Raw genomic sequence first — 24,868 nt, 5'->3', positions numbered from 1 at the left:
TTAGGCAAAAATGAGCGTCTCGGTTGAAAACCCGAAAGGGCGATCCAGGCAAAAGTTAGAGACATAAAAAATGAATATATGCATCCCGTTAGATTGAGTACCTCATCCTGGGGAAATCTAGGCAAAAATTAGGGATTTGGCAAGTAATTGCATCCTGACAAGACTGTGTTCTACAACTGTCATTTCGTCAGAAATTCGTGTTCATTCGTCGTCAACTAAAGCTTCGAATACATCGAACTCGGAATTGGTGGAGAAATGGTCATTATGTTCAATGTAGCCCTTTTGAAATATATATCACCAATTTCAAACTTGTAAAGATCTATTGAGTCTTGCCATTTGCAGGCCACCATTCCATCAAATAAATTTGAGCTTTTATCCAATTATTTGCATTCTTATTTGTTTCTATTCAACAAATGTTTTGCATGTTTTAATTAAGAAAATATCATTGTTTTAAATAAATGAATTTTTCACAAATTGTTTTTTTTAAACAAAGCGAACATTCACAATGATGAAAGGATACTTAGGAGATCCTCAGTGCTCTCCCAAGGGTGGCATGATTTCCAACAGGGTAAGACATTTGTTCATATCCCTGGCATGACTGTATCCTCTTTTCCCAGATTTGTTGTGGTTTATCCCACCGAGCAGAGTGTTTGTTGAGGTTATTCACCTCCCCTCTCTTCAGCAGAGCAGTGGTCTTCCCTCCTCAGCAGAAGTGTCCTCTTTGGAAGGTTCGGTATTTGGTGGTTGATCCCCAGTATTCCTTCATTTCTTCAAATAGATCCCCAACGGAGTTGTTGGTGTGTTGGATCTTATCTGTGATGATGTTATCTTCCTCAGATAGATCCCCAGCAGAGTTGTTGGTGTGTTGGATCTTATCTATGATAATGTTATCTTCCTCAGATAGATCCCCAGCGGAGTTGTTGGTGTGTTGGATCTTATCTATGATGATGTTATCTTCCTTAGATAGATCCCCAACGGAGTTGTTGGTGTGTTGGATCTTATCTATGATGATGTTATCTTCCTCAGATAGATCCCCAACGGAGTTGTTGGTGTGTTGGATCTTATCTATGATGATGCTATCTTCCTTAGATGGATCCCCGGCTGAGTTGTTGGTGTGTTGGATCTTATCTATGATGATGTTATCCCCTGTAGAGATATTGTTGTTTCCTAGTGTCTATGATCCCCCGCGAAATTGGTGTGGTGGATTTTATCTGTGACGGTTCATCCCCGAGTGGTATGCTTGTTGATGATGTTCACCACTCTCCCCTTCAGCGGAAGAGCGATCTTTTCTCCTCAGCATGTGTGATTTCCTTGGTGAGTTTGGTACTTGGTGTTGGATCACCAGAGTTCCTCTTATATCCCTCAAATGGATTCCTCAGTAGGGTTGCTCTTGTGGCAGTTTCTGCCTGTGCAATGAACTATTTTTTTCAGCTGAGACTGATGATTCATCCGTGCCGAGATTTTGTTGTCTCTGATCCCCGGCAGATTGGATATTCTCCGGTGATCCTGGCTTTCTCTCTTGAGATGTAGTACCGGGTGGTTGATTCCTAGACCTGTGTGTGTTAGATATGTCTGTATGTCAGTATTCATCATACATAAATCACGCATATACATGCATAATTTTAACATTCAGATATTCATGTTGCATTCTTTGCCATATATCGTTGTTTGTTGTCTCCTGCTATGTGGTGATATATACCTTCCCAAGAATATGTGTGTGTCTGATCTCTCAATATAGAGTCAGCCCCTTAAGCAGAAAGTGTTTATCTTTCTTGCCATTTCCCCACTGAGTTATATCCTCGTGGACGACGGTTGTTTTTGCTTCCTCCCAACACATATATTGGGATGGGTTCCCCTATTGAGTTATATCCTCATTAGGATGAGTCTTGATTCAGTTTTCCTTTTTGATTTGATCCTAAATTGGCCTTTTGTGACTGTCTCTGGTGTTTCGCTGTGGTAAATGAATAATTGCTCAGTAATCAGTAATTATTCACCTTATCCTCAGCGGAGTTTGTGGTTTGCTACCCTTATACCGGTAGTTGTAAATCCCATTTTCCCCTCCCCAACGGAGTTTGTGGTTTTCTACCCTTATACCGGTAGTTGTAAATCCTACTTTCTTCCCCTAACGGAGTTTGTGGTTTTCTACCCTTATACCGGTAGTTGTAAACCCTATGTTCCTCCCTTCGCAGAGTTAACCATTGTTGTTCGTCCTGGTTGATGACAGTTACTCTTCTGTGGTTTCCTACCCAATATCCGGTAGGTGTAATCCCCTCCTTGGTGGTTATCTTCATCCAGTATTCGATGTTGATATTCCCTCTTTTTCCTGGATAATTTCCTTGCGCTCGCAATTTATCCCCAGCGAGTCATCTTTCGTCTACCCTGTTGTTGTTGGTAACGATTGTTTCTCTCCTGAATTGGTCATCATTATATACCTAGTTTTGGTATCCCGATGCCTTTTCTCTTTCGGTTGATTTATCCTTTATTAACCCAGTAACCAGTTGTGGATAATCTTCCATGCGAGTATGCTATCTATGTTCTGACGGTAATAGATAGTATATCTCATGCACTCTCTGGTCGAAGCCTTTTGTCCTTCCCCAGTTGAGTAAGATTCATTCCCCTTTGCAGAGTTAACCCTTGTTGTTCATCCTAGTTGATGACGGCTACTTTTCCGTGGTTTTCTACCCAATATCCGGTAGATGTAATCCCCTCTTTGACGGTTATCATTATCCAATATTCGGTATTGATGTTCCCTCCCTCTTTCGGATAATTGCTCTGATTAAGCAATTTTTTCCCCAGTGGGTCCTCTTTCATTTACCGTTTGTCGGTGATGTTCGTTACTCCCCTTTATTTGAGCATATCTCCCAGTAACCGGTGATATGTCTCCTGGATCGTTGCCTTTGTCAATGTATCCCCAGTGAGTTAGCTCTCATTTATCCTTTGTTGATAATGATTGTTCTCCCTTTGATTGGTCATCATTATATACCTAGTTTTGGTATCCCGATGCCTTTCTTTTTCGGTCGATTTATCCTTTATTAACCCAGTAACCGGTTGTGGATAATCTTCCATGCGAGTATACTATCTACGTTCTGACGGTAATAGATAATATATCTCATGCACTCTTTGGTTGATGTCTTTTGTTCTTCCCCATTCGAGTAAGATTCGTATTCCCTTTGCGGAGTCGAATGTCCATCCTGCAAGTTGAGTTTGCTTTTTCAGCCCTCCTTTTCGGATGATGAGTGTTTTGGGAATATTCCCCGATTCACGCTTTGGTTTGTCACCTATTATATGCCCAGTAACCGGTATCCCTGGTGTTCCTTCCTTCTGCTCCCTATTATGACTTTGGTCCCCTTTGGAGTCAGATTTTCTTGAGTTGAGATATACCTTTTTAGGTCCTCCTCAGATGTTTTGAAGTTTTGATATCTCTCACCCTTATATCGGTCTTAGATATTCATTCTTCCCGAGCTTGTTATTCTCTCACCCTTATATCGGTGATCATATCACATGTCTCATTGAACTTGTTACCCGGTAACCGGTAACACCTCATCCTGCTGCTCCCCCAGGAGAGTCTTTTTTAAGAGATCCCCAGCGAAGTCCCTTAGTGGACTATTTTTGCCCGGATTTTTATCTGAAGTATCCATTGCGGATAGTTTTGTTGTGTTGGCATATTCCCCAATACATGCATTTTCCCCGGCAGGGATGTTTTGTTCAAATCTTTCCCCAGCCCGAGTCTGGATTTTTATCCGAAGTATCCATTACGGATAGTTTTGTTGTGTTTGCATATTCCCCAATACATGCATCTTTGAGTCAGTTTGAGTCTTTCTAATGGATTTATTCCCTTTGGAAACTCTGTTCCCCAGCTTTGAGTCGTGACCTGCTCACGCGGTTTCAGTCCTTTACTCTCCAAGTTTTGAGTCGTGCCCTACTCACGCATTTCTTTTCTATCCCCATAAGAGTCCCAGAGTCTCTGTTCCTAGTGAGTGTATTACTCCTATGGATTTTCTTTTCTCCGGATGTCTTTTCTTCTCTGTGGACACATATCACCACAGAGTTTGTTTGTTTTGCATACATACCTTTGCATTATGAGGTCTCTTAGGGACCAAAATTTATCTCTTTGTTATTATTTAAGCCCATTCTACCTCGTCGAGACGAAGATTTTAACCTTCACTTCTCCGGCTAGAATGACCTTAAATAGGGGCATCTGTAAGACCCCAATTTTGTCCCTAAGATCCCTCCAGGCATCATAGCATTGCATTGCATAGCCTCAAGGATCATTGAGCATCTTGGCTCCCTTTCCCTTTGGGTAGGGATCTCTTGTAAGGGGTTTAAGATCACCAAGCATGCTTGAATTGTATATCATTGCTTTTCTTGCTTTATTCACTAACCAAAAGCACAAGCAATCACCAGGTCAAGAGCTTCAAGCAATCACCAGGTCAAGAGCTTCAGGAAGATCCTTTGTGAAAGAGATGAGGACCACATGATTATTACAAGGAGCTTACATGAGCTAGGGTTCCATTTTGGAGCAATTTCATCAAGTGATAAAGGCTCAACTTCATCCAGACATTTCAAGGACATCTGAGGACCAAAAAGTCAACTGTGCAGTCAACTGAGGGCTATGAGGTGGAGAAATGAATTGAGACACCTCAATCATGTTCAAATGAGGCCTATTCATCATTCTAAACATCCATCTTGAAGATTCAGAGGTCATGGCAAAAGTTACTAAAAATGGAAAATGACCTGTAATTCAAAGTTTCCAAATTTGGCAAGTTTTTGGTCCATATTCAACTTGACTTGTCAATATCAACGAAGTTTCAAATGGATTTTTGGTGAACATGAAAGTTGTAGATCTGTGTCTCCCCTTTCTAAAACGTCCTAATTCATGTCCATATGATGAATGGTTGAGAAGTTATGGTCATTTGATCACAAGGTGTGCATGGAAATTCAAAATGGCATAACTTTTGATACAAAGCTCCAATTTGGTCCATTCTTTTTGCAAAATGTTTATCTTGATCAAGACATCTCAAAATAGCCTTCGCCATGCATGGGAAAAGTGTGTATGCTCATCATTTCTCATGTGATCATTTTGGAGGGAATTTCCACAATTCAAATTTGGCTTATGATACAAGCAAAACAACAATTCCATGATGATCCTTGGTTGATTTTAAATGGATTCAGACCCTTGCATGAGGGAGAGCACGTGGATTATGGCCATGCTAGTTCAATGTGCATTTTTGCAAGTTGCTTGAAATCTCACTAATCATGATTAGCATTTGGCTTAAGTGATTAGCATCATCATTAGCAAGGGATATAAAAGCCAAACCCTAACCATAACCACCATAACAGAAAATTTCAGATCAAAAAATTCAAGAATTCTCTCAACTTTCTCTCATTTAGTTTCTTAAATTTCCCCACACAAACACCAAAAATTCTTGCAGATTATTGATCATCATGCTTCACTTAGTAAGATCCACCATCTATTTGTTGCAATTGAGCCAGAATTCAAGTTGTTCGTGTGCACTCTCATGTTGATGGAAGTTTGAAATTGAGGAAGATTCAAGTGGTTTCAAGTATTCCTATTTGCACAAAGCTTGATAGGAGGTGCAGTGGAAGAGATCTGGAGCACTAGAGCTGTTGAGGACACGATTTCAGCAACCTTCGTTTCCAGGTGATGCAAATCCGATCCTCTCCTTTTGCTGTTTTCTTGATATAGATGTGTAGATCTTGATTAGTAGAGAATGTACATGTGTTTAGATTTAATTTTGGTTGAGAATTGAGCATGTATGATGAACTTCAAGTTTGGATCTCAATAATGTTTTGCTTCGATCTGGAAAATTCATGAGTAATTAGGAGATTTGATTATGATATTTGGAATGTATGTGAGAGGACGGTTCGAATGATGTATAATTTGTTGAATTCTGGAAATTTTGTGGTTGAAGTCCGCCGGAGATGGCCGGAGAAGACGACCGGAGACTGTAGCTCGGTGTCTGGTTATTTTTAGGGTTTTGCCTACATGTTTGTCCATGTGTGTGCTGAGTGTGCGCTCGCGTGTGAGGTTGATTGGCTGTGGTTTCGTTTGACTTGCCACGCGTGTTGGAATTGCTGACCGTGCATGCCAACGCGTTTAATGAAACACAGCGTTCAGGCATTTAAATGTGGACCTTTGATTTAGGCACGCTCCAAGATCAGACGGTTGTGGTTTATTCTGATTTTATTCAAATAATTGTTTCGCTCCATGTTTTCCATGTATTTCCATTTATTTTGCTCATCTTAGAAAATTCATTAAAAATAGAAAAATGAGCCAAATGAACTCCAATTTCTTTTCCAAGTTTTGTATGAATGTCTACTTTTTTTGGTATTATTTTCACGAATTGTTGATGTCTGGTTTGTGATGTGTGAATTTTTGAATCTATGCTATGCCAAATTGATCATGTGCATTCTATGCTTTGTGAAATTCTATATGTTGAGCCAATTGATCCCGTTCTTTGCATGCTTGATGTTCATACATGATGTGAATTTTTGATAACTGGTTTGTAATTTTTCTCATATGCTATCTGGAGCGGTGTATTCGTCACTTTATGATTTATTGACTAAATCAAAAGCAAAGCATACAAAGATAGAGTCGCCACCGCACTTTTATTTATCCAAAGGAATGTCTAAAAAGCGAACAAAAGCCTAAGAAGTTTTACACATAGAAAACTAATGAAAGGTCAGAGATCTGGGTAAGGGGGTAATTATGCAAAGGGAAGGTGTTAGGCACCCAAAGCATCCTAGGTACTCCTAGGGAACCCTTTTCACAAATTGTTGCAAAAGATATTATTTATGAAAATATTTATTATGCAAACATTGATTGGGAGGATGAGAGAAGAATATACAAATTTTATTATTTTTGTGTTTGAACGGATGAACCCGTTGCCTACGTACCTTTACAGGATGAAAACCTCGTAGTTCGGCTAAAAGATTTCCAAAAAAGTAAGTGGATTGATTTTAAACAAAAGCCCTAAGGTCTTTCATTATCCATGGGAGAAAACTCAACCTATACAACCACAAGTCCACCATGTGAGAAAAGCTTCAACTTGCTAGTGAGGGACCATGCCCTATAATAAGTAAGGAAGTCTTACAATTCAATCACTAAGGACAAAAGGTGAGATTCACATCAACCACTAAGATAATTGAGATCTATGGCTAATGTATGAAAACTTGATTAAGAATGGACAAAGCCACAAAACAATTGAATGAGTGAAATTAACCATTTAGGATTATTCAGAAAAGCAAGTCAAAGTTGACATTAGATTCGATTCAGAAGAAGTATTGTGAAAATGAAGTTTGAAAATCAAAGACTTAAGGCCTAGGTTTCTAGTTTGACAAAGAGATGAAAATGTTTGCACAAAGTTTTTCTGGTTTGGGTTAACATGCAAATGGAGGTTTAAAGAACAAAAAGGGTGGGAGGTTAAGGGATGTAAAACATCTTAGATGTTCACCTCTTGAGATCATATGTAGATGATCCAAGTGATCCCTTTGGAAAAGGCAACAAGCAAATAACAGATAAACAATGTATTAGGCAAAGCCAACATAAATGGAAACTAGATGCCAATCAATGGACTTACACTAGACTCACAAAACAAAGATGGATACCGGATGCCAATCAATGGACTTACACCAATCTCATAAAACAAAGAGAACATGGATTCCGGATGCCAATCAATGGACTTACACCAATCTCACAAAGCAAAGAGAACATGGATACCGGATGCCAATCTATGGACTTACACTAGTCTCACAAAACAAAGAAAACAAATGCAATAAGCAAGAGGAAACAAGTTGCCAATAGATGGTCTTACACTCGACTCCAAGGAAATGGGATGCCAATCAATGGTCTTAGTCCTAACTCCTACCAGATCATAGGAAACAACTGCCAATAAATGGACTTACAATTGACTCCTCAATGGACAAAAGAAAATGTCACAAAGTATGAACAATGATCATGAAAGGATGTACAATTAATGCTCAAAGATGAAAGCAATGCACAAAGGCACACACAAACAAGCAAACAATCAATTAACACACACTATATATAATCAATAGGCTCAAGCAAGGTTGGGCTTTAGTCAAGGGGTCATATCAACCTTGACAAACAAGCAAACTGGAAGTGGGTGTTTTGGAGCTCTTAACCCTAACATTGAGAGTTAGGGTGAAGCAGATGAAATGGAGATGAGGGTTATGCCTCATAGCTCTTATCCCTGGCCTGAGAGAGCTTTAATCAATAGAAAGTGTGGGAGTTCAGAATGAAGGAACTCTTCTCCACAAATGACTGACTCTATGGACAAGATTTTGGGTTCTTGTTCACAATGCATCAACACATGGTGTGAGCAAAGTGAATGACACAACTGAATAGCAGGGGATGGATTGCACATCCCTTCTATCTGCCAATTGCCTTTTAAGAGGACTTTACCTGCTTGACACAAAATTAAACAAACAAAAACATGGCCTCTTAAGGAGGGCTTCAGACAGGTGCCTGCCAATAACAGCAGGTCTTCTAGACTACATGAAGATAAAGGGATTATACCTAAGTGGTATGCCAACTACAAACAAAAGCAAAGCAAAGTTCAAATGAACTTAAAGCAACTTAGGTACCTGTGGAAACAACTAAACAAATCAGTACAATACTCAGACAAACAGACAACAGTCAATAACAAACAGACAATCCCAATGTACAACACATAAGCCATAGGGCAAACTCAAGTGACTTATCATCAACCTACAAAACAGCAAATGTTAGCAATCAATAGCAACTATCAACATTCAAATGATGAAGCAACATTAACCATGGAATTTGGATGCTTGAACCTGAAATTCAAAGCTCACATGTAAGTACAAACCACTAGGTCAAAGCCTAGGGTCGAAGGTGAAGAAAAAATTCAAAACAGGAGCTGAAATTCAACACAATGCAACTTTAAACAAATATTAACATGTCCTAAAAAGGATCACAATAGAATCATCAAGCAAAAGCATTTCATGTGCAAGAGAAGTCAAATGCAATTTTAAAACTCATATTTGGTCATCATGAATGAAAATTCCAAATCGAACAGAAATGATTCAAATAATTTTGGAAAAATTCATGAGCATTCAACACATCCAACATGATCATCATACAAAAAATCAGAAGCATCAAAGATTAATTAGCATGGAAATTAAATTGCACAAGTTGAACAACCAAATGTGTGACATAAATTGTCACACCATGAAAACACATGCATAAAACAGAAATGGTAAATGAGAAAAATACCAAACCAAGCCTAAAACATCCATTAACATGTCTTGAATCACCATGTAAAATCTCATGTCCAGTGGATTAAAATCAAGCATTTCACAATAGAAAGAGCAAGGCAAGGTCACACAAGCACATATGATCAAAGAGTCTAACACCATTCACAATCCAGCCATGCACAACTTCAAAATTTAACATCATTAAATTCTAGACATCCTAAGGATCAAGTAGCAAAAAACCAGGCATTTTTTGGAGCATTTTTCAATTTTATATGAATTTTCTAAGTTGGAAGGAAAAATAAAAATCAAAATGAAGCATAGCATGTAATTTGGAGGGAAAGCAAAAAATGATGAAGCATTTTGAAAATATGATGCGCGCCGGATTCGAACCGTGTAGCAATTTGAATGAGCGCGCCACAGCGAAACGACACCGTTTCTCCTGTAAACCCTAGCGAAGACCAGTTTGGACGCAAGATTGTCGCTAGGCCGACGCAAACATGAAGATCTTCATCTTCTTCATGAAGAAGAAGATGAACAGTAACATGAACTTCAAGCCAATTTCCAGAATTTTCCAGAAATCCAAAACAAGTATATCATCATGCAGCATTTTCAATGGAGATCATAGATCCACAAACATCTAAACTTAATTCAACATAACAAGAGAGAATCGATATAAAACATTTTGATGCATCAAACTTGAATCACACCTATCTTGCTCAATAATGCACCAATTCACATGAAATTTTCACCAGAATCATCAGGAACACAAGATCTACATGAACATGCTAATGAATTTGAGAATTATGAAGCTCGAAAAACTCCCCACTTGAAGAGCAGTTCCTTACAATGCGCGATCCAAGGCTCCAAATGATCCAAATCAGTTCCAGAATGCTTGTGATGATGTTTGATGAAGAAAAGGAAGCTTGAGAACGTGTAGATCTAGCTCAAAACAGAATTTCCATGGCAATGTTCTTGAGCTTGCTATGCACAATTCTTGCTCGAATTCAACAATCTAACACTTGATCTGCACTCAATTCATACCAGAGAAGAAGAATATGACATAAAATTGCAATGTTATTTGGAAAAAATTTGAATTATGAATGAGAGAAAATTTTGGAGGGAGAGAGAATTTGGATCTTGAAATGGTGAATTGTGATTAACCTCCCTTCAATTCTGTTAGATTTAGGTATTTATATGAAGTCCTAATCAACTTGCTAATCCATAATTAACTTGGTTAATGAAAATAAGGTTTTTTTGCAAAAAATCAAAATTGCATGGTGCATGTAGTAAACCCACGTGAACAGTACCACTTCCTTCATCAAAGTCACTTAAAATCATCTTTTAAACACAATGGCAATGGTAGAAAGTCCATACAATGCACCATTTTTGAATTTTGCAATTTCCCTCCAAAAAAGGCATGAAATAACAAATGATTATGTGATGAGATTTTATGTAATGTGATGCATGATTTGGAAATTAGAGGTTAAGAGAAGAATATTGCAAAAAGAACCACTCAATTTGGAGTTATGGATCAAAAGATATGGCCATTTGAAGTTCCAAGCACCCTTGGAAATGATTGGATTATATCTCCTCAACCATTCATCAGATGCTCGTGATCTTGGACTTTTTGGAAATGGGAGAGAGAGATCTTCAACTTTCATGTTGGACAAAATTTCATTTGAAGCTTCTTTGGTGTTGGAAAGTTGAGTTGAAGTTGGATCAAAAACTTTCCATTTTTGGAAAGTTGAAATTATAGGTCACTTTCCATTTTTGGAGACTTTTGACTTGACCTCAAATTCTTCAACCTTGATCTTTGAGATGATGAATAAGCATGATTTGGACATGAATGGGATGAAGAAACTCAATTCTCACACTCAAAGTCCCTAGTTGACTTTTCAGTTGACTGCATAGGCCCTTAGATGACCTGAAAATGTCCTGATGAATTTGGGGCCTTTGTGTCGCATTACGCGAAAAACTGGCGGGAAACGAAGACAACAGAGCTTCCACCGTGCGTTATTTATCCCAAAAGAGGGAAGGGAAACGCTCAGAGTAAACCTGGAAAAGACATGGTCTCGCGACCAAAGAGAATGGGATCGGGAGTCGGTTATGCGAAGGGAAGGTATTAGCACCCCTACGCATCCGTCGTACTCGACGGGATCCACGCGCAATAGGAAGGAAAATGGTTGCTAAAACACTGCTCAAAACATCACACATACTGGCTGAAAGAGACACAGGAAAACAAACAAGACTGACTCGGCAGGATATCGCATCCTGGGCCTACTTAGTCTATCAAGCATAGACATCAGAGTCTAAGTAGTTCGGACTGGGGAAAACATGCTCGCTAGGATGTCGCATCCTATGCATACGTATCTTCTTGGACTAAGAAGAATCAGAGCATTCGTAGCTCGGCTCACGCACACAAACAAAACCACACAAACACGGGCAAACATGGAACCCGAATGCCAATCGCTGGACTTACATCAGCTTCCGAACCAAAACGCACCCACACTGAAAACCAGATGCCACTTGATGGACTTATACCGGGCTCCAAGCACACAACAAGAGGATACGGAATGCCAATCGCTGGACTTACATCCATCTCCTAACACACACAAAGACAAAACAAAAGGGCTCCCGGAGAGATCAGCTCATCTCCTGCCTACGTACCTCATCTGGTATGAGGATCAGGGCGACGTAGTTCCCCTACGAAGGGACACAAGACTAGCCTAACCAGATAACAAAGGGAGACACAACTAGGGAGACTAACTCGAGCCTAGATGTTATCATGCAAAATCATCCCTAAGTCAAGGTTGCTATCTAACTTGCACAGGAAGCAAGCTAAACCTAAAGCACAGGCAACAACAAAGCAAACAATTACAGATATCACACATTATATACACACCAAGTGGGGCTCAAACAAAAGGTTAGGCTGCAATGCAAGCCAACTGGAAGGGTAATGTTAGCTCTTAACCTTGACATTGAGAGTCAAGGTGAAGCCAGATGAAAGGTGAGTGAAGATTAGACTTCACAGCTCTTATCCCTGGTCAGGGAGAGCTTCAGACAATGAAATGTGGGTCCAGAAAGTGGGAACCCTTCTACACTTATGACACTGACTCAACTGATCTTGGGTTAATGTCCACAAGGCATCAACATGTGATGTGAGCCAAGGGACGACTCAACAGAATAACAGGAGGTGGACTACATATCTCTTGTGTCTGCCAATTGCCTTAACAAAGGTCTTTTCCTGCTTGGGGACAAAAATAAACAAGCACAAACATTGCCTCTTAAGGAGGACTTCAGACAGGTGCCTGGCCAAGTAACAGGCCAGGTCTTCCAGACTACATGGAGAAGAGATCATTATACCTCAGTGCTCAAGCTAGCAAGCAAAGCAAAGACAAGTTCACAAGGGAACTATAGCGACTAAGGTACCTGAAATCAATCCAACATAATCAGTACTTAGCTCAAACAAAAGCAAACAGACAATTACAAGTCCACAACACAAATAGATAACAAGCATCAATGCACAAAGGTCCAAGCCATAAGACACAAGTTCAAGTCTCAATGCCTACAAAATAAACTCAAAGTTAGTCATAAACAAGCTATAAGCCAACTCCAATTGAGTGCACATCATCAAGCATAAGCAATTGTGCTCTTAACCTGAAACAAAACTCAAATGTGAGAACACAAACCACTAGTACAAGACTAGGGTCCAAAGGAGAACAAAAAGTCAAAACAGAGCATGAAACTTATCCAAAATCAAGATCAATCAAATAAGAAACAAATCCAAGTGGTTTCACATTCATATCATTAACCATTATCATTTCATAAGGTAAAGAGTGCAAGACATGCAATTTAGAACCTCAAAGAACTAAACAGAAAGATTCAACTCAAATCAATTCACAAACATTTCAATAAATCCCCAAAAAATTCATGGTCAAATAGCATACATATCATGACAATCATACCAAATTTCAACTTATTTGGACCAAGGGAAGCAAGTCAATTAAATTCATAAAGTCAAGCTAAGTTCAAACAAGCTCATACAAAGCATCAAAACATGCATCTACTTCAAGCAATCATAAAACAGAGACCAAGCATGATAAATGAATGAAATCAAATCTATGGCAAACTTCAAGATGTCTATAATACACATGCCAAATTTCAAGTCCATCCAATTAACCACCAGAATTTCCCAAATCAAATAAAATCATGTCTCACAAGAAGTCAACAATTGGTCAAATAGGGGAGAAATTATCAAACAAATAGGAAATTCATTCAAAAATTCCAGAAAAATACACATTCAAACTCAACACTCATAAGTATCCTCATGCAAACATTCAGATTATTTCATGTTCATATGGCATGGTAACAAAAATCATCAAATTGGACATGAATGGTGTGACACAAATTGTCACACCTCTATTCAAAAAAACATATCTCACAATCCAGAAACTCAAAAATCACAAACCACATATCAAAATGCTCCTAAAGGTGTCTAGAATAAGCACAAAAAATTTCAGCCTCATCTAATTAAGCATCATTATTTCACAAGCAAAATGGCATGGAAGGTACAAATTGGATACACATGAACAACCCTAGGCAATTTAAAAATCCACACGTGCATAAATTCCGGAAATATCACCATAAAAAACTAGAGATCACGAAGAACATTTCACAAAAAATCCCACATTATTTGGACAGGTATTGAATGACTTATGATTTTTCTAAGATTGACATACAAAATGAAATAAAAATTGAAATAAAAAAGGAATTAAAGGAAATAATGACTGAAAATGGCAATAGCGTAATTATGGAGCAACTTAAGTGAAACGCTGCGTTTCACTTAAGCGCGTGTCACAACGTGATTGGTCTCATGGCACAATAACAGCTAAACACATGCAAAGTGAAGGCAAACGGATCAAAAGAAGTTCTGGACACGAGATTCAAACATTCATCACAATCTTCATGCTGTTCATAAGCGCCAAGAACAAATCTCACAGAAATTCACAAATGGCATACCGCTCGACTCGTCTTTCAATGCACAACAACAATCCAAACATAATTTTCCTTAATTCTCACTACGCAACACGGATCGATCAAAGTAAGTTTTGACAATCAAACTTCTAATCTAAATATCTCTCTCAAAACCTAATGGAAATGCACGATTCCACTTGCAGCATGCTCAGCAATAAAAGCTCTATCAAAGCCATATCATAATTTTAGCAATTGTGAGATTCGAGTTCCAACCTGAATTGAAGTGCAGATCTTGATTTGATGGATTCAAGGCTTGAAGTGCTGAAACAGATGCTTGATGATGTATTGATGAGTGTTTGGAAGCAAAATTTCAGCTCAAAACCACTTCAATTTGGAGAAATCCTCAACTGCCATGCGCAAGCTCAAGGTGCTACAGCCACGATTCTTCAAGATTTTCCACCTTTTGCCTTCAACAGATGTCCAATTATGCCTGCAGGTGAAGATCAATACAAGAACAAGCAAGAAGAACAGTGAAATTCGATGAACAAAGTGAAAAAAGTTGGAGAGGATTTGAGAGAATTTGGTGATTTTTCTGTTTGGATCTGAGAGAATGAATTGTTAATGTGATTTCTGTTACAATTAACACTTTATAGTCCCAGTTAATCCACTTCCTTAATCAAGATTAGCAACAATGGATTGGATTAGTGAATGCTCATGTTATGTCATTTGGCCAAAATGCCCTTTTTCCAATTGAACCAATGGAACAGTAGAAAACCAGTTGAAGCAAGTCACAAAACCTGTTTTGAAGTGATTGGAAATGGTTTGGCATGAAAATTGCATGTACTTTTGAAAATCACCTTTTTTCCCACCAAAATTTAAATTGATCACTTGAAAAATGGACTTTTTATGTGATGATTTTTGATGAAATGCAATGATGGATTATGATAAAGCATGTCAAATGGGATTTGCTCAAAAAAGAATCACCCAATTTGGCCAAATGGTTCAAGAGTTATGCCTCCTTGAAGTTCAACTTTTCTTGACCATGATTTGATCATAACTTGCCAACCACACATGAGAAATGAGTGTTCTTGGACTTTTTGGAAAGGTGAGAGCGAGATCTTCAACTTTCATGTTGAGAAAAATTTCATTTCAAGCTTGTATGATGATGTAAATTTGAGGAGAAGACCTTTCCATTTTTGGCAGTTTGAAATTACAGGTCACTTACTATTTTTGGAAACTCTTCATCTGACCTCAAATTCTTCAATCTTGATCTTTGAAATGTCAAATGAGACTTGTATGGACATGAATGAAGCCTTTCAAACCAACTCCCACCTTCAAATCCTTGATTTCAGGCACAGTTGACCACAGTTGACTTTCTAGGGTTTCAGATGAAATTCAGCTTGACTGATGACTTCTGAACATCCAATCTTTGGCCAAACCACTTCAAAATGATTCCTAGGTCACATGAACTTGTTGGACCAACCCTAGGGCTCTGCTTCTATAGGATTTGCACTTGCTTGCTTGATTGACTGATTCTCCTGATCATCTTGACCTAATCTTGTCTAATGGCTTGCACTTGGGCAAAGGACAATGCAATGCTATGCAGTGGACTATGTTATGTTAATGACCTAATCATGAAAATGTATGTCCAAAATGGGAGGTGCAAATTTGAGGTGCTACACTTGCCACTTGGGAATTTGCTCCAAAATGAACCTATAGCTCACATGAGCTCCCAATAATGATCATATGATCCATATCTCAATGGAAACTTCATCTCTTATACTAGAGGATTCACTTAAATTGCCTTGACTGTTGATTGCTTAGGCTGCAAGTAACAAAGGTTAATGACATATTTTTGTACATTTTTGGTTAGTGATTAAAAGAAAAGCAATGATATACAAATGCAAGCCATGCTTGGTGATCAAGAACCACTCTCAAGAAAGATCCCACCCACAGGGAAGGAAGCAAGGTGTCCAATGATCCTTGAGTCTATGCAATGATATGCTATGATGCCATGAGGGATCTTAGGGACAAAATTGGGGTCTTACAGATGCCCCTATTTAAGGTCATTCTAGCCGGAGAAGTGAAGGTTAAAATCTTCATCTCGACGCGGTAGAATGGGCTTAAATAACAATAATGAGACAAATTTTGGTCCCTAAGAGACCTCATGATGCATATGTATGCAGGTAAAACAAACAAACTCTGTGGGAATATATGGGTCCACAAAGAAGAAAAGACGATCCATCAGAGTACTACACTCACCAGGAACAGAGACTCTAACAGGACTCTTATGGGGATAAGAAAAGACTGCGTGAGCAGGACACGACTCTGAATTAGGGAAAAAGAACCGACACTGCGTGAGCATGACACGACTCGACCGGAGACCTCACTGGGGAGTAAAGGACTCCAACTGGGGGAAAAGAAGAAGTTTCCAAAGGGAACACATCCATTGGAAAGACTCAAGCTGACTCAAAGATGCGTGTACCTGGGAGAACACCAATACAGCACAACTATCCATAAAGGATACCTCGGATGGAAATCCGGACTCGGACTGGGGAAAAGATTCACACAGAACCTCCTTGCCGGGGAAAAATGCATATATTGGAGAAAACGCCAATACAGGAAAAGGGTAAAATCATAACAGGAACTCCGCTGGAGAACATCTAACAAAGACTCTCAAAGAGACATGTGATCTAAACACCGGTTACTGGGTGGAAGAACAACAAGCTCAGGAAGAATGAATATCCAAGACCTGTATAAGGGTGAGAGATATCAATCAACCAAAAATCTGAGGAAGGCCTGAAAAAGGTACATCAACACTGGAAAATCTGACTCCACAAGGGACCAAGGTCATAATAGGTGGCAGAAAGGAAGGAACACCAGGGATACCGGTTACTGGGTATATAATAGGTGACCGATCAAAGCGTGAATTGGTATATATGCCAAAACACTCATCATCCGAAAGGAGGGCTTGAAAAAGAAAATCGACTTACAGGATGGACATTCGACTCCACAACGGGAAAACGAATCTTACTCAAATGGGGAAGGACAAAAGGCTTCAACCAAAGAGTGCATGAGATATATTATCCATTACCATCAGAATGTGGATAGTATATTCGCATGAGATATATTATCTATTACCGTCAGAACGTAGATAATATACTCGCATGGAAGGAACACCAAGGATGCCGGTTACTGGGCATATAATAGGTGACCGACCGAAAACGTGAATTGGTTTTTATTGCCAAAACACTCATCATCCTGAAGAGCAAAACGCAAACTTGTCAAAGGATGGATATTCGATTCTACAAAGAATACGAATCTTACTCCATTGGGGAAAATCAACAAAGGACTCCAACCAAAGAGCGCATGAGATATATTATTCATTACCGTCAGAACGTGAATAATATACTTGAAAAGGAAGAGACACCAGAGATACCAGTTACTGGGTATATAATAGATGACCAACCAAAAGGAAAAACAATCGTTGCCAACAACAAACAGGGTAAACGAAAGGGGTAGAAATGAACATTCGATTCCGCAAAAGGAAAACGAACCTTACTCGACTGGGGAAACACAACAGGTTTCGACTGAAGAGTGCATGAGATATATTATCCATTACCGTCAGAACGTGGATAGTATACTTGCATGGAAGATTATCCACAACCGGTTACTGGGTTAATAAAGGATAAATCGACCGAAAAGAAAGGCATCGGGATACCAAAACTAGGTATGTAATGATGATTGATCAAAGGGAGCAACAATCATTACCAGCAAAAGGGTAAATGAAAGAGGACTCACCGGGGATACATTGATAAAAAAATCAATGATCCAGGGAACAAATCACTAGCGAACGATGAAAGGGCCCACTGAGGATAAAATTGCTAGCGTCCGGCAATTATCCACAAAAAGTTGCTGGGAATACAAGTGCTTACTCAGAGCAATTACCCAGACAAAGGGAATATCGACATCGAATACTGGATGAGGATAACCACAAAGGGTAACCATCATCGGTTAGGATGAACAACAAGGTTAACTCTGCAAAGGGGAGAACAAAGGATTTACAACTACCGAATACTGGGTAGAAGACCAAAGACTCTGGCTGAGGAAACAAAAGGTTTACCACTACCGACTACTGGGTAGAAAACCAAAGACTCAGCTGAGGATAAAATTGCTAGCATACGACAATTATCCACAAGAAAGCACAAACTCCACTAGGGATACAACAACATCATAGGATTTACAACTACCGAATACTGGGTAGAAGACCGCAAAATCCACCATCAACCAGAATGAACCACAAAGGTTACCTCTGCTAGGGGAATATAGATAGGACTTACAACTACCGGCTACTGGGTAGAGGGCCAAAACTCTGATGAGAATACAAAAAATAGGGTTTACAACTACCGAATACGGGGTAGAAGACCAAAGCCTCTGCGTGGGGAGCGAAAGGATCACAATTCCGCACGGGAAAACACAATAGGGTTTATGACTACCAGTTACTGGGTAGAAAACCACAAACACTTGATGAGGAACAAAAAGTTCACAAATACCAATCTCTGGGTAAACAACCACAAATTCCACAAAAGGGAAAAAAGGTATACAGGATTTACAACTACCGGTTACTGGGTAGAAAACCGCAAAGAAAGGACTTATAACTACCGGTTACTGGGTAGAAGGCCCACACTCCGCTGGGGATAAAATGAACTATTGCCGGTTACTGGGCAATTTATTCATTTATTCCACAGGGAAGCACAAGAGACAGTTGAAAAAAGGCCAATTCAGGGTCAAACCAAAAAGGCAAACTGAATCAAGACTCGTCCTAATGAGGATATAACCCAATAGGAAAATCCATCCCAATATATGTGTTGGGAGGAAACGGAAACAACCGTCATCCACGAGGATATATCTCAGTGGGGAACTGCAGAAGGAATGACAGACACTTTCTGCTTATGGGGCTGACTCTATATTGAGAGATTAAACATCCGACATTTGCTTGGGAAGATCTACTGGGGAGATCTATATCACCATTAGCAGGAGACAACAAACAAAAGATATATGGCAAGAAATGCAACATGAATATCTGAATGTTGAAAGTATGCATGCATATGCGTGGTTTATGTTTGATGAATGCTGACAAAACAGACATTTCTAACACAAACAGGTCCAGGAATCAAACGCCCGGTACTACACTTCCAGAGGAAAACTCAAGAAGTCCAATTGGAAAACCAATCTGCTGGAGATCTGAATGCTAAGAAGCAAAGATCTGCTGGAAAAATCAGAGATATCAAAGAAATCACAAAATCTCTGACCGATGGATCATCAATCAACCCAACTGGGGAACAAAAATTCACAACAGGCAGAAATTGCCACGATAGCAACTCTGTTGGGGAAGTAGAGAAATCACGAGACTTCTGTAGGGGAATCATCAGTCTCAACTGGGAAAAGGAGCTCACTGCATAAGCAGAACCTGCTGAAGAAAACAGAACACACAAGTAGAATCTGGCCGCACAAGCAACTCTACTGGGGATACTGTCATCACTCCATTGGGGATAAATCCAACTGAGGGAAAACAGATCACACAAGTAGATTCTGCCACACCAGCAACTCTATTGGGGATCAAAACATCAGGAAATCAACCAAATCTCTGCAGGGGAGAAAACCCTCACAGATACAATCCACCATCACAACACTACTGGGGATTTATCTGAGGCAGAGAAGGAGAACTGGAGATCAACCACCAAATATCGAACCTTCACAAAAAGAAACCACAACTGCTGAGGAGGAAAGAATCACTGCTCTGCTGAAGGGAGGAGAGGTATAAACCTCAATAAGCTCTCTGATGGGGAGATATAGCATAGATGAAGTACATCATACCAATAACTCAGCTGGCGACTTCACTGAGGAAACGACGTAGTACTGGGATGTCAACCCACCAACTACCGAATCTTCCAAAAAGGAAAGCACCCATGCTGGGGAGAGAATATTGCTGGAGAGGAAAACTAAAGTTTCCAACAAGCACTCTGCTGTGGGAACACAAAATCTCAACAGAAACTCTGCTTGGGGAACAACCCCAACAACAATCCGAAGAAAGAGGATACAACCATGCCAGGAATATGAACAAATGTCTTACCCTGTTGGAAATCATGCCACCCTTGGGAGAGCACTGAGAAATTCTTAAGTATCCTTTTATCATTGTGAATGTTCACTTTGTTTAAAAACAATTTTTTATGAAAAATTTATTTGTTTAAAACAATGACATTTTATCAATTAAAACATGCAAAACATTTGTTGAAATGAAACAAATAAGAGTGTAAATAATTGGATAAAAGCTCAAATTTATTTGATGGAATGGTAGCCTGCAAATGGCAAGACTCCATAGATCTGTACAAATTTGAAATCGGTGATATATATTGGAAGAGGGCTACATTGAACATAATGATCCTTTCTCTACCAATTTGAATCCGATGTATTCGAAGCTTCAGCTGACGACGACTGCGCGAGAATCTCTGACGAAAAGATGGCTGTGAAACAGAAAGTCTTGTCAGGATGCAGTTACTTGCCAAATCCCTAATTTTTGCCTAGATTGCCCCAAGGTGAGGTACTCAATCTAGCGGGATGCAAAATTCATTTTTTTTTCATGTCTCTAATTTTTGCCTGGATCGCCCTTTCGGGTACCCACCGAGACGCTCATTTTTGCCTAAGCCGCCCTTTCGGGTTTTCAACTTAGCGAGATATTCTGTTTTTCTTTTTAGGCAAAGTATTTCTTGAATGCATCTGAATTCACAAGACGAGTGAAATCCTCCCCATCCATAGTTGTGAGCATCAAAGCACCGCCTGAAAAGGCTCTCTTGACAACATATGGACCTTCATAGTTTGGAGTCCACTTGCCCCTGGAATCGGGCGCAAAAGACAAGACTTTCTTGATCACGAGGTCACCTTCTCGGAACACATGAGGCTTGACCCTCTTATCGAATGCTTTCTTTATTCTCTGCTGATATAACTGACCATGGCACATGGCAGTCAATCGCTTCTCTTCAATCAAATCCAGTTGGTCATAACGACTCTGAATCCATTCAGCATCAGTCAACTTGGCTTCCATCAATACTCTCATTGATGGGATCTCCACCTATACTGGGAGCATAGCCTCCATGCCGTAAACAAAGAAAAAGGGGTTGCCCCTGTTGAAGTGCGGACAGATGTACGATAACCATGCAAAGCAAATGGCAGCATCTCATGCCAATCTTTGTACGTGACTGTCATCTTCTGGATAATCTTCTAGATATTCTTATTAGCAGCTTCAACAACCCCATTCATCTTGGGTCTGTAGGATGAGGAATTATGGTGTGCAATCTTGAACTCAGCGCACAACTCTTCCATCATCTTATTGTTCAAGTTAGATCCATTATCAGTAATGATCTTATCGAGCACACCATAACGGCATATCAGCTGATTCTTGACAAACTTCACGACCACCTGCCTGGTCACATTAGCATACGAAGTGGCTTCAACCCATTTGGTGAAGTAATCAATTGCTACGAGAATAAACCTGTGTCCGTTTGACGCTTTCGGTTCAATCATGCCAATTATGTCGATTCCCCACATGGAGAAAGGCCATGGTGAGGAAATCACATTCAGAAGTGTCGGAGGAATATGAATCTTATCCGCGTAAATCTGACACTTGTGGCATTTCTTCACATATTTGCAGCAGTCAGACTCCATTGTCAGCCAATAGTAGCCTGCTCTCAGCATCTTTCTAGCCATGGCATGTCCATTGGAATGAGTACCAAATGAACCCTCATGGACCTCAGTCATCAACAGGTTTGCTTCGTTTCTATCCACGCATCTGAGCAAAACCATGTCAAAATTTCTTTTATACAGCACTTCACCACTGAGGTAGAAACTGCCTGACCACCTTCTCAAAGTTTTCTTATCTTTCACAGATGCCCCAGGCGGGTAGACCTGGTTCTGGAGGAAATTCTTGATATCAAAATACCAAGGTTTGTCATCATTCACATCTTCAACTGCAAATACGTGAGCTGGTCTATCCAAGCGCATCACGGTGATGTTGGGAACTTCATTCCAATACTTGACTACAATCATTGAAGCAAGCGTAGCAAGAGCATCCGCCATCCGATTATCTTATCGAGGTATATGATGAAAGTCAACTTCTGTAAAGAACGTTGAAATCCTCCTCGCATAATCTCTATACGGAATGAGGCCAGGCTGATTCGTCTTCCATTCACCCTTGATCTGATTGACAACCAGGGCCGAATCACCATACACATCAAGATGTTTGATCCTCAGATCCATGCATTCTTCCAATCCCATAATGCAGGCTTCGTACTCAGCCATATTATTCGTGCATTTGAAAGTTAACCTTGCTGTAAACGGAATATGTGTGCCTTGAGGAGTAATGATTATTGCCCCAATTCCATTTCCGTACTGATTTCCAGCGCCATCAAACACCATCGTCCATCTGGAACCAGGTGTAGCACCTCAAATTTGCACCTCCCATTTTGTATATACATTTTTATTTTAGGTCATTAACATTGCATTGTTCATTGCATAGTCCATCAAGTCATCAGGCAAGACTGGTCAGGAGATTCAGTTGTGCAAGGCTATAAGAGCATTTCCTATGAGATCAAAAGTCCTAGGGTTGGTTCCCCTGAGTTCATGTGACCCAAGGATCATTTTGAAGTGATTTGGCCAAGTATTGAAGGCTCAGAACTCATCAGTCCATGTGCAAATCATATAAAACCCTAAAAAGTCAACAGAAGTCAATTGTCAATTCAACTATGGATTTGGAGGTGGGAAATGGTTAGAGATGCCTCAATCATGTGTGAACAAGTCTCATTTGACATTTCAAACATCAACATTGAAGGATTTGAAGTCAGATCAAGACTTTCCAAAAATAGCAGGTGACCTATAATTTGAACTTTCCAAAAATGGAAAGGTTTTTGACCAACTTCAACTCAAGATTACATCATCAAGAAAGCTTCAAATTAAATTTTGTCCAACACGAAAGTTGAAGATCTTTCTCTCCCATTTCCAAAAAGTCCAACATCATGGATTTCGCATGTATGGTTGATGGGATATGGTTCAAACATGGCAAAGTGTGGTTTAGACTTCAAATGAGCATAACTTTCAAACCAAAAGGCCAATTTGAGTGGTTCTTTTTGCACATTGATCCTTGTAACATGTATATTCCAAGCATACAATCATTTGGCATGAAATCTCATTTGCATGGCATTAGTTCATTCATGAAGATTTTTGGGAAAAATTTCATAAATTCATTTTGGTTGAACATATGCATACCAAGCCAATTCCAACATGTGCATGGAATATTTTTAAGTCATTTTAAGCCTTGAACATGCACTGTTCATGTGCATGGGGTGCATGGAGCATGAAAGTCCATTTTTTGCATTCACACCACAAAGTCCCTAATCTCATTTGCATTTGCTTAAACCATTGCCTAAACATGATTAGCATGGACTATATAGCCTTAATCATAACTGATTGCATCACAATTACCAATTCTAGATCTAGATTTCAAAAATTCTCAAAATTCTTCTCTCACTTTTTTCCAAAAAATCTTCAAACACAAGCACTTTCCATTGATCATTTCATCATCCTGAGGTATTATTGAGCATTTTTGGACGTGGAAACAAAGGAAATCATTGCATTCGAGTTCATGTTCAAGGTGTGAAGCATCCATGGCAAGTGAAGTGTGAGCTAGCTTCGTGTGCATTCAAACCTCCATTTCATCATCGTCTACTACAAGAAGCATATTGGAGAAGAAGTGGAACATCAAGGACCTTGAAAACACGTGATTTCAGTTGCTGCTCATCAAGAGGTAGGGTTTTTGACCTCTTTAATTTTGCAATTCGTTATGCCTATCATGTAGATCTTTTAATGGTGATAAACCTGAGCTTTGAATAGAGTGATTTGGTGTGGAATTGAGTTAGATCCATGCATTTGAAGTTTTGATGATAAACTTTAATTCCTTCGATCCATGCGTTTGATGATGTTTTTGCATGAATGATTCATGGATTCTTGTTGTATGATGCATGATAAGTTGAATGATGTGTTTGATTTGCGTTTCTGGTACATTTGGAAAAATTCTGGAAATCTGGATGAAGATCTTCATTGTGTTCAACATGTTCATGCATTTTCCAGTTTTGCTGGGGAATTTCCTGCGAAACTTGTTGCCAAACGCATACGGTTACCTGCGGATTTTTTGAAACCTGCATGCGCGCGCTTAGGGTTTGCGTGTTGATACGACGCCGTTTTGATTTGGCGTGCTGGTGAATTCAAATATGGCCTTGGTTCGATATCGGTTGAGCGCATTTCTCACATTGCCTTGCCTTTTCTCCCATGTTTCTTCACATGTGCTTCATATTTCCATTTCATTTTTTCCTCAACTTCCAAAAATCATATCAATTTGAAAATCAATCCAAATTCATTCCAATTTTTTGCATTGTGTTCCTCATTCTATCTAGTTTTTTATGATCATTAATTTCAAAGTTGTGCCTGGACTGGAAATTATTTTGTCTAAGGAGTTTGAACATGTATGCTTGCTTGACCTTGCCATGTTATATCCTTTGTGAAATGCTTGATTCTTGTCCAATGC

The sequence above is a fragment of the Lathyrus oleraceus genome, chromosome 6, assembly GCF_024323335.1.
Source record: "Lathyrus oleraceus cultivar Zhongwan6 chromosome 6, CAAS_Psat_ZW6_1.0, whole genome shotgun sequence".
NCBI lineage: Eukaryota > Viridiplantae > Streptophyta > Magnoliopsida > Fabales > Fabaceae > Lathyrus > Lathyrus oleraceus.
This window is presented reverse-complemented; position numbering follows the sequence as displayed.